Source organism: Corvus cornix, chromosome 3, assembly GCF_000738735.6.
Source record: "Corvus cornix cornix isolate S_Up_H32 chromosome 3, ASM73873v5, whole genome shotgun sequence".
Classification (NCBI taxonomy): domain Eukaryota; kingdom Metazoa; phylum Chordata; class Aves; order Passeriformes; family Corvidae; genus Corvus; species Corvus cornix.
Window position 1 is genome coordinate 97765756 of NC_047056.1, and position 15689 is coordinate 97781444.

General features: G+C 37.9%; 1 long non-coding RNA gene across 1 annotated transcript in view; it reads left to right on the forward strand.

Moving 5' to 3' along the window:
* The first annotated feature begins 10989 nt into the window (after window positions 1-10989).
* The window catches only part of LOC104685459, a 48565-nt gene continuing 43865 nt past the window's right edge, over window positions 10990-15689 (forward strand). The window contains exon 1 of the long non-coding RNA XR_751123.4: window positions 10990-11042. This is a non-coding gene — a long non-coding RNA (uncharacterized LOC104685459). The remainder of the gene's footprint in view (window positions 11043-15689) is intronic.

Below are 15689 nucleotides of genomic sequence, written 5' to 3' on the forward strand. Positions count from 1 at the left end.
CATTTCCATTTTTTATGTGTCCTTGAAATTTTCCTGTGAGATCTTTGAAATCTATAACATCCCTGAAATGTGCTCAGATGAAAAGAGTTAGCATTCCAATGCTAAGTGCTGCCAAATGCAGATGCAATCTGACCTCCCTCTGCTGCTTCACCTTCTGTAATTATACACCCAAGGATCACCTTTTTGACCCTTCAATTGCAATTGCCTCTACCATCAGCAATTCCTTTTCAAAGGCTGCATCTAAGTTTAACTGCAAGAGAACACCAGGAGATACCCCAGATCCTGCTTGCTCCTTGTATAACGAGATCATGTGCTTAGATTTCACCTACATGGAGACAGGGATGTGGGAAATGGCTGGTGACTTTTCCAGATAGCATGCTAATGGAAAGCCAGGATGAAGCAGGGGTCAGCACCTGTACATGGAAATTCAGAAACACTCCTGGACTTTCGATTCCAGAGATAAGCAGAGAAGTTTCCTCCTGATATTGCCTCTTACATTGTTTGGTTGTGAGTACATTTCCTGTACAAAATCTGGAGTTTGTCCTCTGCATTATTTACTTTTATGCTGTGTTACCTTTTATCAACAGTTTTCTGGTTTAGTTCAGATAACTTCTAAAACTTGTCTGAAATGCAAATATATAAATAAAATCCTCATATTTAGTAGGAATTAGGAAACATGTCTCCAAATGTTGGGGTTTTTTGTTGTTTTTTTTTTTGCCTTGCCAACTTTTTCTTCCTTTAAAGTAACCAGAATATCCTGCATTGCTAAGTGAGATGCTGGCAGAAGCATCAATAGATATTCCTTTATTAACATAAATTTTAATCACAGAATCATCAGGTTGGAAGAGACCTCCAAGATCATCAAGTCCAACCCATGCTCTAACACCACCTCAACTAAACCATGGAATTGAGTGTCACATCCAATCTTTTTTTAAACACATCCAGGGATGGTGATTCCACCACCTCCCTGGGCAGACAAAGCCAGTACTTCACTACTCTTTCTGTGTAAAACTTTTTCCTAATATCCAACCTATATTTCCCTTGCTGAAGCTTGAGACTGTGTCCTCTTGTTCTGCCAGTTGCTGTCTTTTAGACAAAACCAGCAAGTTAGTTAAACAAGAGTTGTTTGTATAAACATTTGTGAATTGTCATTAGTTGCCTTCCATATCTTCAATTTTTTTATTACTCTGGTACCTTGTTATTAATCAGATTATTCTGCCTGCTTGTTTCTGTGTCACAGCCTGATAGTAACTTAGGTTGTACTACCTAAGTAGTGGCACAGTTTATCTTTTCCAGGTTTTTCAGAGCTTTCATGATGTCCAAAGATGTAATAAAAATGAGCACTGATGGTCCAGAGAATTCCTTTCTACAATATTTCTTTAGAAGTTCTTTTGCACAGGTTTTCCAGTCCTGCTGATCCTACATATTTTTTTAAACTAGTGTTCCATGTTTGGTTATTAATGACTGAAATAAAAATCACTACCAAGCTTTTCCCAAGGGCACAAGAGATGTATTTACTGACCACTTCTGCTGTTCCTAAGATCTTATCATTATTAATAAGAATCTACCAGCTCTAATAACGAATTAATGCCACTATTGGAATTATTTTTGTTTCTAAAATGTCCCCTCCATACTCTTGCTCTTATCTCTGCTGACTATAGATTTTTCCAGGAATTATTTTGATTCCTTCACCCATTTTCTACAAACCCAGTTTTCTGATTTCTATTTGCTACTAGCACTTTTCTTTTTTCCATTTTTTTAAATTTGAAAGCTATTGCTAATCCTCTTTAAATTAGATTGTGCTAATATTTTTTAACTTGTCTTTCGTCTTCTGTGTTTAATAAAGATCCAGTCATCATTCATGAATTTCTGATTATTTTCTATCCTCTCTGATGACGTTGCACATATTTGTTTTAAGACCATTTTATTTATTTTATCTAGAGAGGCAAATTTAAGTATTACTGATAAAGACTGGTGTCTTCATGTGATTATGGCAGGAACACAGAACTGAAGATACTACTGCTCATTAATTTTGTGATCAGGTGTTATCTAAGTTGAGGCAGCTTAAATAGTGTTATTCCATGGCTTGTTTAGGAAGTTGTCAATACTGTCTGTGGTGTGTCTAGAAACAACAATTAAATATAGGTCCAGCTTGTGCCATCCTAATGTGCCATGTGCTCCTGGGATCTTATTTAGGACTGACACAGCCCTCAAAGGGCCCTGTGGCTGTAAGGAGTTTGCATGGGATCCAGAGAATCCCCTGAGAGGAAAACAGGTGTCGGGAGAGTATTGGGAAGGTGGTGAATTAGCACATATGCTTGTTCTGATTTTATTCCATAGTTATTCAGTAATCCACAAGGGAAATGGACCCTTTTTTTGGTGAATCCTTAAGACAGTGCAGCTCTCTTAGATTATGTCTTAGAGGTCATGGAGACAACAATCAGTATCTTTGTTTCATGTCATCACTAGTGCCTGATCTCTCAAGTGAGAACTCATGGAAAAAAAGAGACTAAATTTAGCCTTGATCCTACACACGCTTATTAAAAGAACACATCTTAAGTATTTGTCAGCTCTCTTGAAAATGCAAATGCATTACACAGTGAACACAGAAGAGGTGCTCTTCCCAATGTGCTCCATCCCTGGGGAGTGGTGCAGTAATTCTGTGTAAAACAAAGTCCCATTTCCATTTTCCTTCCAGTTGATATTTCTGTGTTTGTATGTGTATAGGACATGGATCTGGGTGGATACGGACGCACACATCACTTGTCAAAATGGGAATTTTTTTGCCCATATTTAAGAAGTCTTCTGAAAATCTCTGCAATTTCACAGATTTCCAACACACTACCCGAGGAGTAAGAACTACTTAACATCATACAAATTAATAGACCTGAGGTCTGTAATGAGCCCATATTAATAAGTAGGGAATCAGTGAGAATCATTATTCTGTGATTATGGATAAAAAGCTTTTAAAGACTAGGACAATAGTTTATTTTGCAGTTTTCCTTTACCCTTTTTAGAATAAAATAGGCAGGTAAGAAATTTTGTTACTACTAACTGGAGAACTAGCTTACCTGGAAAATTTTTATTTTGGAATTTCTGCCCTGCAGAAACTTGTATCCTTTCCTTGCCAAATGGCACATCTCAAATGAGATCCCCATCTCCTACAGCAAAATTATGTACTGCACTGGAAATAGATCTAGATTGGTACCATAGAAAGTGAGATGCCAGCAATAACCCATTTGACCAGATCAATCTGCCTGCTCCAAAACTGTCAAAGGCTAGGGAGTTGTTCAAAGAGCAGTCTCCAGGAAATAACTAACCTCTTACTTCTTCTCACATTTGCACTCACTTCTTAAATGTTTCTTGTCTGATCTCAGAAGGGTCATAATACTGTTATTAGAAGCTTTCCCTTCTTAAAAGGAAAAAAAAGGATATCTATGAAAACTGCAGTAATTTAAATTGGTCTTCCTGATCTGTCCAAAAATTATAAATTAACTTAATTATTTCCAGTGTTCAGTGTCTATAATTAACTCCTCAAGGAATACTAATTTTGACAACTCTTTTCCAAAAGTAATCACTTGATGTTTAACCATAGTAAATTGGAGCATCTCTTTATGGGAGGAAAATGAAAACATTCACATAAGCTCCCTGAGTTCTTCTGCTCAGTGCTGTAATATAAATTGGAGATTTGCAATATGCTTGTGCACAAATAAAACACACTAAGAGAAATCAACACATGCATGTCCCTCTTTTCTTTGCAAGTGTGTACACACAGGAGCTATTGCCATGCTTCATAACTTTGCACTCTCCCTGTGAAAGTTCAGATTAAATGGTAATGTACCGATCCAAGGCTAACGTGAAGGGATTAATATCTTTCCTGATTTTTGACAGGAAGAGGGAAAATCTATGTTCATAATAAGCTAAACCATAAATTTTACTGGAAATGACATATGTAGAATGATTTTATAAAAATGAATCTGTCATTCTTTTCTGATGTAGTTCACTATCATAGGGCATCAAATTAATCTTTTATAGATCTGTGTTTGTGGTATTGGCTTATAATGATTTGTGGTTGTTTTCTTCCAACGAAGTAAACTCCTGTGAAACACAGAAATGGCCATGAATGTTACAATCACAGAGCCTAAAGAAACTCTTCTGCTTGGGACTGATAGTCGCACCCTAGGGTGATTTTTCTGGGTCAGTTAAACTGTGTTGGCAGTCATTCTTTCACTGCCATGTGTCTGCTGCCAGTTAGCATTGATTGAACTGGTGGCACCTAAAGAAAGCCCATCAGTGTGAGTCCAGAAATTCAAGTTCCCCATGGGAAACCTATCTGCAAGGAAGCGGACAATCCTCTTAAGAACATATTGTCATTTCTGCATCCCTCTTTGAAGTCTTAGAGCAATGGAAGAGATTAAATATCTGTTCCCTCAGAAAGAGTTTAATAACACATCACCTTTATGTTTACATTACAGGTTTAAATTCAGGTATTCTTGTTAGGCAGCTTGTGTATTAATCTCTATTCTTGGCTCCTCCATAGGGCAGGTATGCCCTTGCCTGTTGTGGCAGTCATCACTAGGATAGTGTTCTTGAGAGGATAACAGAACCTGAACTCCACCAAACCCACAGAGCCATGCAAAGACAGTAATATCAAGATCAGATCAGATAAAGTATGTTTAACTTTATCAAATACATTATTGTAACAAAGAGGTTTCAATTTTTCTGCTAAATCATCTCCCTTGTGCCTAGATGGAGGCAGTTCCTTATGAAAGGAAAAGCAGGAGGGAGGGAAGCAGAGACTTTCGGGGTCCTGCAGGTTTCAGGATGGCACTTGCACAAAGAGAAGCAAAGTGCTTGTCCTCTGTTTTTTTGCAGGGTACAGATTCTTCTTTCCTGCTTCCAAGATCAGCTGAGTTCAAAACACAGGTGTCCTGGTTTTGGCCAGGACAGGGTTAACTTTCTGCAGTAGCCGGAAGAGGGCATGGCCAGGACCCTGATGGCATTTGATATCATCTCACATAATTGTCAGGGCAGGGGAGCAAACATGGCAGGGGGTTTTCTGTGCAAATAGTTTCTTTAGACATAGATGTATATAATCTTATAGCTTTTGTCATCAATATTGTTGCCGTTACTGTTGGTTTTCTTATCTCATTGCTGTTTCTAGTAAATAGTTCTTATCTCAACCCATGATCTTTGCCTTTTGTGCCTCCCATTGGAGAGGGAATGGCATGTGGTCCTTTTCATAGGAGTACTAAATTAGAGAATACCATAGCTAAACCAGGACAACACAACTGTCTCATCCTGAAAATATGTTAAGGTACCCCTTTGTAAGAGGTAGCTTCTACCCCTATAAAATCTCAAGGCCTCCTATTCCTGTTGAAGAGGGGGTATTCTTAGTCTGAAGACCTCTGTTTTCAGGGAAGGAGAAGATAATGGACTTGCTGTCAGGATTCAGTTCTTCTACATCCTCCATGCCTTATTTAAGGTATAACTGAAATCTATGCTGTGACTGATATTTAGAAAGATCAAGAGTGGCTTTCTTAATACTATTTCTCCCCTAAGCACTAGGGTGATAATTTTCCTGTCCAATCACTGTCCAAACTGGTCTCACTTCTGTTTTTTTTTAGGTAAACGTTGCAGTGAAAAATCAAAAAGATTGAAGGGTTATAATTTTTTTCTTATCTGAAAAGTGTTATTCTTTTAACTTCATAAAATATTTGAAATGTTACATTGCAGAAGTTATTAGTACATTAAAAAATCTTTACACCAGTATTCTGTTTCCTAGATAAAATCAAGTGTTAAGACATTAAAAAGGAGCAAAACAGGTTTGTCCCAGAAAATTGGTATAGAGTTTTGTCTTTTTAACAGTGATTCAGGACTTCTTTTAGCCCTTTTCAAAAGAAATTTGTAGTGCATTCAGTAATTCTTTCCACAATACTTAGAATCAGTTTGAAAACTGATAATTCCAAGAGTTCTGGAAACCTAATGTAAATTGCTCGAAGGACAGAATGACAGCACTAATCGTATAAATCATGCTAGCACTAAATAGTGTATATTACTGAAAATTGTACTAACAAACAATATCCTTATCTGACATAATTTACAGTGTTATGATCATTGTATCATATATCCACCACCCACTGCCTCCTTCCCACTTCTTACAATTTATCATTTCATTCTCTAGGTTGGCATCCCACCTCATCAGTACTGACTTCCTTCTGGCTGCATGAGTGAATTCCTTGCACATAGTATCTTTGCCTACAGACCATCCCCCTGCAAGTGTGTTGATCAGGCCACAGAGTTCAAAAGCCACATTTGAGCTCAGACTGTGCAGATGGGGAAGATACCAAAAAAAGACAGCTCCTTCCAAACTGAGGGTCCATCTTGCCTGTTAGAAAATATCTGTACTTGTTTTGCTAGAGAAAGTATGTGTTTGAGCCTGACTGATATCTGTGATTTTATATACTACTTGACTGTCAATGTGCTCACGGGCAGGGTGATTCATGCCAGCTGGCATTTTCCTAGGTCATGGCCAGATGTGATGCAAGGACACTACTTGCAAGAGGCAATATGGTCAACATTCCGCTTCTTTGAAGGGTGAAGGAAAGGAGCAATTCCCATGCCACTTTTTTTCTCAGGGTTTGCCCACATCCCCTTTCTTGGCTGGCATGGGTGTAGTTTGCACCCAGAAAAGTGTAGTCCCTCCACCCTACAGTGTTCAACAAAGACAACAGAAGAAAAAGTAATTTTCTGCTATGTTGAACAGGAGAGGGAACAATTTGCTACTCATGCCATCAGCCTTTTCTGGACCAAAACTGTAGTGGGGTCATGCTTGAGGCCTCCTCCATCATGCTGGGTGTACACAAATCTCATGTTACATATATCTATCTTCTTGCTTTATATGGATTTGAATTATTTTTCCTTATTGTTGTTTCATTTTGTACTGTTTTACTTCAAATGAAATAATTCTGTCCAATTAACCCCTTTGTGCAACATGAAAGTTGTAAGTCAGATATTTAGGTACAAGATGGGAAGTTTTGTAATTATTTTTCATATATTATACCCATGTGACAATTTATGTTGTAAAGCTACTACATTTACATTATATTTTAATTAAATGTTACTTTTAAAGGTATTTAACAAGATATCCATACATGCTTCCTCTTGGGATTACTAACTTTTATTATCTTAAGCGTGTCATAGTGGAAATTTATAAAAAATCCAGTGTTCGGCTTCTTTTTATTCCCTTTGTGATCCTGGTTTTGATAATCATTATTAAAGTACTGTTCAGCTTAATGGCTCTGCAGTAAAAAATAACAATGCCCTTGAGAGAAGAAGAGATTTATTGGAACCACAATGCAAATAAAAAAACTATTGCCAAGTTTGGTGTTTTCCTAAAAGCTTTGTCTATACTAGTAAATAAAATGGGCCAGAGACTATTCTCTGTCCCTGAGGACAAATGATATGGCACAACCCACATTTAGGCAGCTAAACCCTCTTAATTCTCAAAACAAGGGAACTACATCCATACTGCTGATTGCGAGCAATCCTTAGAGTGCATCACCACCCCAAATCATGGTCTGGGACTGTTTCTGGTGGTGTTAATTGGTTTACATCCAAAAGTCTGCCAGGAGCTAAGCTAACAGGGTGGATGCTTCTGTCCTTGCACAGGCTCTGTTGCTTATTAGTATAGTCATGGCCATATTTCTACGGAACACTGATCGCACAGCACAGCCAATGATTGAGGGCTGTGGTAACCATTCATGGCACTTGTTCAAGTTGCAGCTCAGTACTAGTACTTTCAACTCAGAACAAAAAATATTGGATTTGAATACTCAAAATAAAACAATTCCTTGGTTTACAGAATGTCTTTGAACAAAGGAGTAAATTCATGTCATGTAGGTGAAAGATGAGCTGCCCTCAAAAGATGGCTAAAAACAATGGATAAAAAGAAATTAAAACCCACTGGCTTCTAACCTTACTAAAGGAACACCTAACTAAAGAAAAACTTTTATTTTTGTATTCTAAACACTCTTAAGGTTCTCTGTGAAATCTAAGTCAGGCTTTTAAATGAAGCTTGGCTTTCATTGTGCTTTAACCCTTAAACAGGGGACAAATGAATCTTCTTGGAGCTCCTGCTGAGGCAAATGGCCCTTAGTGCACTTGTTGAGAGCTAGCTGAGGTATTTCTGTGTTACGCTGAGCTGTGCACCCTGCATCCTGTGCAAGACATAAATCCTTCCCTGCTCGCCCTTTACTTCAGGCAAGAAGCAACTCCGATGTTGTTGGTATCAGCATTAACTCTGTATGGCAGGCTGAGCCATGGCACGCTGAAGCATCAAGGAATGAAGGTCAGGCAATACCCTTTGTCTCTCAATGCTCAGGTGAGCAGGGTGCCAGGTGTCACATTCAAGAAAACAGGGCTATTTATAGGGGAGATCATTGCCTGCAACTCAGGAAAGCGCTTGAGCACATGATCAATATCCAGCATGTTTGCAGCTGGCTGTATGAAACAAAATTTCAGTGGTTTCTTGGATTCTGAACGTTCAAAGAGTAAGAAAGATCTCTTGAGAAGGAGACATAAAAGCACCAGGGGAACAGAAAGAGGACAATTATGCCAGATTTTATTTTAAAACACTGAGCTATAAATGTGAACAAGAGCAAAATGGAAAAGCAGTTCAAAACACTGGAGGAGGCAGGCAGCCAAAACATTTGTCTGAAAAAGCAGCTTCTGTGGTACACTTGGGCTAGAATGTCTTGTGTTTGTAGCTTGCTCTCAATGTTGGTTGACTTGAACATGATTTTGCTTCTGCAGCCAAAAGCAGCCAAGGCCTAATGGATATAGTACATTCTTTGCCATCTTCTGTTAAAAAGTAATATAGCAGTTTAACACTGAAAAATTTGCATCTTTGAAAATGGAAAGCAAAATCATCTGTCTCTATTTCTGATGGATATGGATTTTCTTATTTTGCTGGAGTTTTTTCCCTAGAAAATTTAAACTTATGTTCGGTACCTTTTCTATTTAAATTAGCTATGGACCTATTCAGATGTTTTTCAAAGAGCTAATCCAGCAGAAAGTTTTTCAGAGTCTTTCCAGATCTAGACAGAGAGTCAGGGATTATGAAAAGAGTGAAAGCCACAAAATCTGCAGCTAGCAAAAACTGTTGACTTTGATGCTGGGATACAGCCCTGTTTGGTGCCTCTTACAGCTATTGCTAGGACTGCTGACAAGTTCCCGTTTCCTCAGTGATGAAGAAGTAATTTTAGCCACAGCAATTAGCAAAATAGCTGGATATGGACATTCAGCTGAGGAGCACAACAACAAAGATGTAGTCTTTGGTCACATTGAAATGAAAGAAATTCCATCTGCATACATACAAAAAAGGGTCAGAATAATCACAGAAGCAGTACAGGCTCGGTCCTTTAAGATTGTTTAAACTTGGTGAGGCAACACTCTTCATTTAACTTTGAAGCTGGCCTGTTCTGAGCAGGAGCTTGGATTTACATAGATCCCTTTGAACCTAAATTATACTCAGGTTCTAATTTTAATATTCTATAGAAACTTAGCAAAGCAAGGTAAAAATTAACTAGATATCATCTATACCTTTCTAATCTGCTTTATTTATGGTAAATAGTATCTTCACTTCATTTAGAAACATAGAAATCCTAGTATTTATATTTCAATATCCACATAATTTCCAGAAGTCATCGAGATATAGACACAGCTAGATGAAACAATCTTCAGTTAGTGTTTTACTCGACACACAATCTAATTAATATTTTAATATTGGGTCTTCCCACACAACCATTTTTCTAAACTACATATATTAAAAGGTAAATCACACCTAAAATGTTGGAAAATTATGCTGGACCTCAGAGAATTTCAGTAGTTTTTATACCACACACACTATGAGTTTCTTTTTCAGCTTGAAGCTCTGAGCTTCAGGTTTCAGCAAACCCAAAATTCAAAGGAAGGTTAAGGAAAATTACGTTTTCTCTGCTTCTTAGTCAAAACCATTAATGCCACAGAGGTTTCCATGGCTACCGTGGTACCGTGACACTGAAAAAACAATTTATTAAATCAATGAAAAAGTAAAGAAAGAGAACACGAAAGAAAAGACCTCTGCTTTAACAAAATTTCAATATAAATATAAAGATGAAAGAGAACCACACATACACAGGCAGAAAGCAGGCTGAGTTGGTACCACAGCAAGGCACTTCTGAGCAGCTTCATTAGCAATTGCACTTCATTTAAATGGGCTTCTCATCCTCTCAAAGCAGCATGGGGAAGTTCAAGTTTAAAGGTGGCCCTAAGAGATGATGAAGATTTCTCACAGTGAAAAATTAAAACAGAAGCATGGTGACTGGTGCAGACAGGTAAATTTATCAGGTAAATGAGGGGACTTAAAAGTTCCCAGGCTGTCACTGCATGGCAAGAGTGCTGGCCTCACACCACAGCCTGACCCAGGCCTTCCAGACAGAAAAGATTATGGCTGCGTTTTGTGAAGGAACCCAGTCCTTAATTATGAACAGTCTCGACATTTTCATAAGCAAAAAATGGTCTTTTCTGGTGCCACGTTAACATTTAAGCCACCTTTGAAATGTAAACAAGTGAGTGAATGTGTCTTATGTGTGAAAAAGGTGCAGGAAAAGTCTATTCAAAGGAGAGTGTGGATGCAATTGGATTAAAGTATTTTAGGTTGCTAAGCAAGTATATGTATATCATCTCTTATCATGGCACAGTCACTGTTTGTTGCAACACAAAATACTCTTCTAGGCTTGTATTATAACAAATGTTTGTATTTTAAAATAGAATCTGTAATTTGATTATTTATTCCTGCTAAAAATCTGGCCCTTATTAATTTTAACATTAAAAATTTCATAAGAATTTTCTCCGCTCATTGTTGCATTTAACTGATGATGAATATACTTCTTCCTTTCTTCTCTCCTTTCTACAGAGCAAGGTCAGCTTTCTGTATGGTTCATGGTAAGCCAGCATCGAAAGGCAGTATCATCCATCATTTAGGTTTCCTCAGAAGCTACGTGAGTATGGCTGTTGTTGGCTTATAGCTATCCTTGAAAATTTCACCTGGTTAGGTTGGCCTGTCTGGTTCTACCCTCTTAAATTTCACTGTCACTTGACTCCTTGTGGAAATGAGAAATATTTACACTGCTAGAGAATATTAATATTTTACATTTAATCTTCATGCTCAGCAGTTGCTTCCATTTGTAACTAAGCACATTCACAGAAATTATGTTTCTTGCTCAGATGCTTTGAGGGCTGATATAAACTCAGTGGGACTCTGAACTGGCATCTTTTTCAGTGAGTCCTCTAGTTTTGGCTGTATTAAGCTGTTTCAGAAAGATCTGATGGTTTTTTAAATTGCTTTAGTATAAACAGAAAATAATTTTTCAAAATAGTAATAAAATAATGGCATTTTGATTTTTCAATGGGAAATATCTTTATTGCTATTATTAATTGACTTCATTTAATTTTCTTTCCATTTCATTCTGATTTTATTTTTAAAACTTAAATACCAGTTTCTCACATTCAAGGTTAACATTGTGGTTCAGGTGAAGCAAAATATTATTTTTAAGAATCTGGTTCTTAGAAAGTATTTTCAGCTATCTTATTTTAAAGTAATTGTTGTTAGTATTAAATTTACTTTTATTTTCCTTAACTGAAAAAAAAGAAGCTGGCAGCACAGCTTTAATCTTAACAGGATCTTTAGTAATGAGGGCAGCTGCTCACTAGATAAATGGCTTTCATTTATTCACTCATTTCATCTTGGACACCTAATGTGATTGACAAATGTGTCTATTCAGGTTTTTCACTTGTTCTGACATCCTAGTGCTGGCAGAACTTCACTGAATTACTTGAGAAAATCAAACTGTTGCCACAAATCAACAGGTGCAAACTTATGAATGTCTTTCGCACCAAGCACGGTGGAAATAATCTCAAGAGAATAATTACGTGAGAAGTGATGATGGGTCTTTCTAATAGAGAGCCAGCAGACAAACATACATAGTTTGCAATGAATTGCTGAGATCTGACTGTCTGCTCAAAGCCAGTGATGGAGCATGATAATTCTGCTGCAATGTCTCTGATACTCAGACTTGAAGGGATCATTTAATTTACTCAGACTGAGCTGATTAGGTGCCTTAATTCTCAGGCTCTGAGTACCTTACAGTACTTCAGGGCAGTTTGGTTAGACAGCCTGTTAGTCCTTCCTCCCTGACCACTGGCAATAGTCCTGAGGATGTCCAAAACCTATGGACTGGTAATCTATGCAGTGAAAGGATGTAAGTCTGGGTATTTAAATGTAAAATTATAACCACATAATTAAAGTTCTATTTTCACAAAAATTTCTTCCTATAAAGTAAGCTCAACATATCAGTCATGCATTTTTCTTTATGCAGGATCTTCAGGGGCCCTTGTACTCCCTATAGGATTATATTTCACGAGCCATCTGCTGAGAATCAAGGAAAACCTTTATGCTTCCATCATTCTACCCTTCCTCTTGCAGGATAACACAGGCACAGTAACAGCTGAAAAATACTGGAAAAAGCCTTCCTGTTTTCTGTTGCTCTTCAACTCTTTTATGACCCAGACCTCTTCTGATACTTAACAGTGCATTCATGGGCCATATTCTAAAACAAAAATAGGTGACTAGTCAAGCAGCAGAAGTGATACTCCTTTTTGACTTTTGTATAGCATGTTTTACTCCTAGGGATTGTACTCTCACAATATAAAAGTTGTAAATTTGACAGAACACTTACTTGAGGCTTATGAAAAATACAGAACTGTCAGTAAAGCAGCTATTACTGAACGGTGTAACTAATGACAGAATCTTTTTTGATTTTGTTATTACTAAAATCTTTTTTTCCATACTTGATCTAGAAATCATAGAATCATTGAGGTTGAAAAATATCTCCAAATTAGAGTCCAACTGTTAGTCTAGCACTGCCAAGTCCACCACTAAATCATGTCCCTAAGTCACTAAAGCATGTCCCTAAATGATCCATATTGCCCACTCAGTGCTGTCTACCTTGTATTTCTGCTTCCCTTGATTTTCAGAAGTCTCTCATCTGCTCACCAGACAGACCTGACAGCAGGGAGTTTCTATCCTCACCATTGTGGGAGCACTTAGACAAAGTCTATGAGCTTGAAAAACATAGCCCTTACAGATGGTGTTATCAGTGATAGGCAGTGCCAGAGATGATAAAAGCATTTAAACCAGTAGAGAGGATGAAAGGGTGGCAGTCTGTGTTTATATAGTGGCATTAGTTTCTTAGGAAGTAGATGAAGCAGGAAAGAAGAAAGAAGAGACAGTAATCAGAATACCAGAGCAGCCACCACACCTTGCTGAGGATAAGATTAAGCCCTTCATCTGTGCCTATTGAGGACACACAAACACAGTGTGAGGTACATGGGTGTCTGCAGGAAAACGTCCTAACAAGGTCTGAAGGTTTTTGTTGCTTTCTGGAAGGAATAAGAAAAATAAATTGTTCTGAGTAGAAGAGAACCACCTGTACTGAGTGGCTATGGTGCAGCAAGGCCTGGAAACAAATGGTAAATGCAGCCATGGAAGGAGCCCATATACAGTTGTAAAGATACACATTGGGTGTCCGTATAATTACTTGCTTGAATTAAGTCTAGTGAGCTGTATTTCTTACAAAATCAAGCCAAAAGGTAAATGAACAAAGCAAAAGATGTCCTTAAAAATTACTGGTATCAAGGTTAAGGTTTTGTGAAGCGTATATACATCTTATGTAAATAGTACAAAAAGGACTATCTCTAGGATAAGTAGTTTATATCACGCATATTAAGCATTTTCTCCTTATTCATCTTGATATCAAAGCTATTATTCAACTTTAAACCATAATGTTTAAGTAATTACTTATTCTAATTACTTTAGGCAATAAAATATATTTATACCTTTTAAACAGCAATTTCTTAATTTGCATATTTTCATTAATTTAAAAAAATGAATAATTTAGAAGCACAGTAACAGGTGATTTATACTAAAAGACATTTTGTCTGTGAAGAACAGTTTACCCATTTTTCCCATATATAGCACTGGCCAGCAGCCCAAGAGCTTTGGTGTCTGCACTATGGAAACTAAAGGGCTGCAACATCTTTTAGTTAGCTCCTTTGCTGTGGATCTGTTAATAAAACAACTTCGGCTGTTTCCAGATTATCCCAGCTATGACTGATCGAGGCCTGGTGCAAGTTAGAAAAGCCTCAAGGCTGCTCTAAATTATGAATGTCATATGGTCCCCAAAGAAACCTATTACATAGGGTAATGCCTCATTTGCAAGGAGCCAGAGCTCTGTGAGGCTGTGGACGGTCTCTTCAGTCTTTGTTTTCACTGAACACAGTGGTGGCAGATTCAGATCTAGGCCAGGCAACAAAATCCAAATTCTGAATATCATACTCTTTGAGCTGGGTTTTGTTGCACTTACCATGTTGAAAGTACATAGCAACTTGCATTATTGAGGCGCTGGAGCACATTCAAAGAAGGGCAGTGAAGGTGGTGAAGGGTCTGCAGCACAGATCTGGTGAGGATTGGCTGAGGGAGCTAGGGTTGCTTAGCCTGGAGAGAAGGAGGCGCAGGAGAGACATCACTCTCTACAGCTACCTGAAAGGAGGCTGTAGAGAGGTGGGAGTCAGTGCCCTCCCAAGTAACAAACCATAAGACAAGAAGAAATGGCCTCATGTTGTGCCAGGGGAGGTTTAGATTGGATATTAGGAAAAATTTCTTCACTGAAAAGGTTGTCAAGCACTGGAACGGGCTGCTCAGGGAAGAGATTGAGTCAGCATCCATGGGGGTATTTAAAAGTCGTGGAGATGTGGCACTTAGGGGCATGGTTTAGTGATGGACTTGTCAGTGCTGGATTAATGGTCGGACTTGATGATCTTAGAGGACTTTAGGAGGAAGAAGTCAAATTAGAGAAAACAAGAGTTTTTGGACCTGATGTACATGATAAAATAATCTTGTGACAGGTTTGGCCACTTGTGGAAAGTTTAGGGATTCATAAATAGAACATCTCTGGGTGACAACACGCCCTGGTATGGAGCATGGTGTGCAGCCCTCTGCAGAATTGTTACCTTCATTATCCACCACACATCTGTGCTGAGCACTGTACTGGAGTTAATTTGGGGATTTCTATCCCACTCTCCTCTGCATAATATAAACCACTACTCAGATCTGCTTGTGGATGCAAGGAGAGATTCTTATTTGTCATTCTGTCATTCAGTGTGGTGCAACACTTACAGCAGTTTATTAGCATGGGTCAGATTTTTCTCCAACAGTTTTCACATAGCTTTGCAATTCTCCTTGTCTTGCACATCTGTATAATGAGAGATTAGAAAATAAGGAAATGGTAGGGGAAAACTTAAAGAACTTTGAAATAAATACGGATTCTTAATTGACTTATTCTTTCTTTGCATGTTTTGTTGGGTTTTTTCAGTTCTGTGGTTTCTCTTGGAGATCACAGTTTGGGTGCTTATTTTCCCAGCTGGTTCCAGGGTGGGTTCCTCTACACAACACAAAAATCCTCTCCTAAAGTGAGGAGCATTCTTGGCATTTCTGGTTACTTATACATTTTAAGGGTGTGTCTAGCAGAGAACCAATATTTCTGTTTTCAAAGGTTTATAGCGCATTTTGAAATGAACACTTAGTTCAT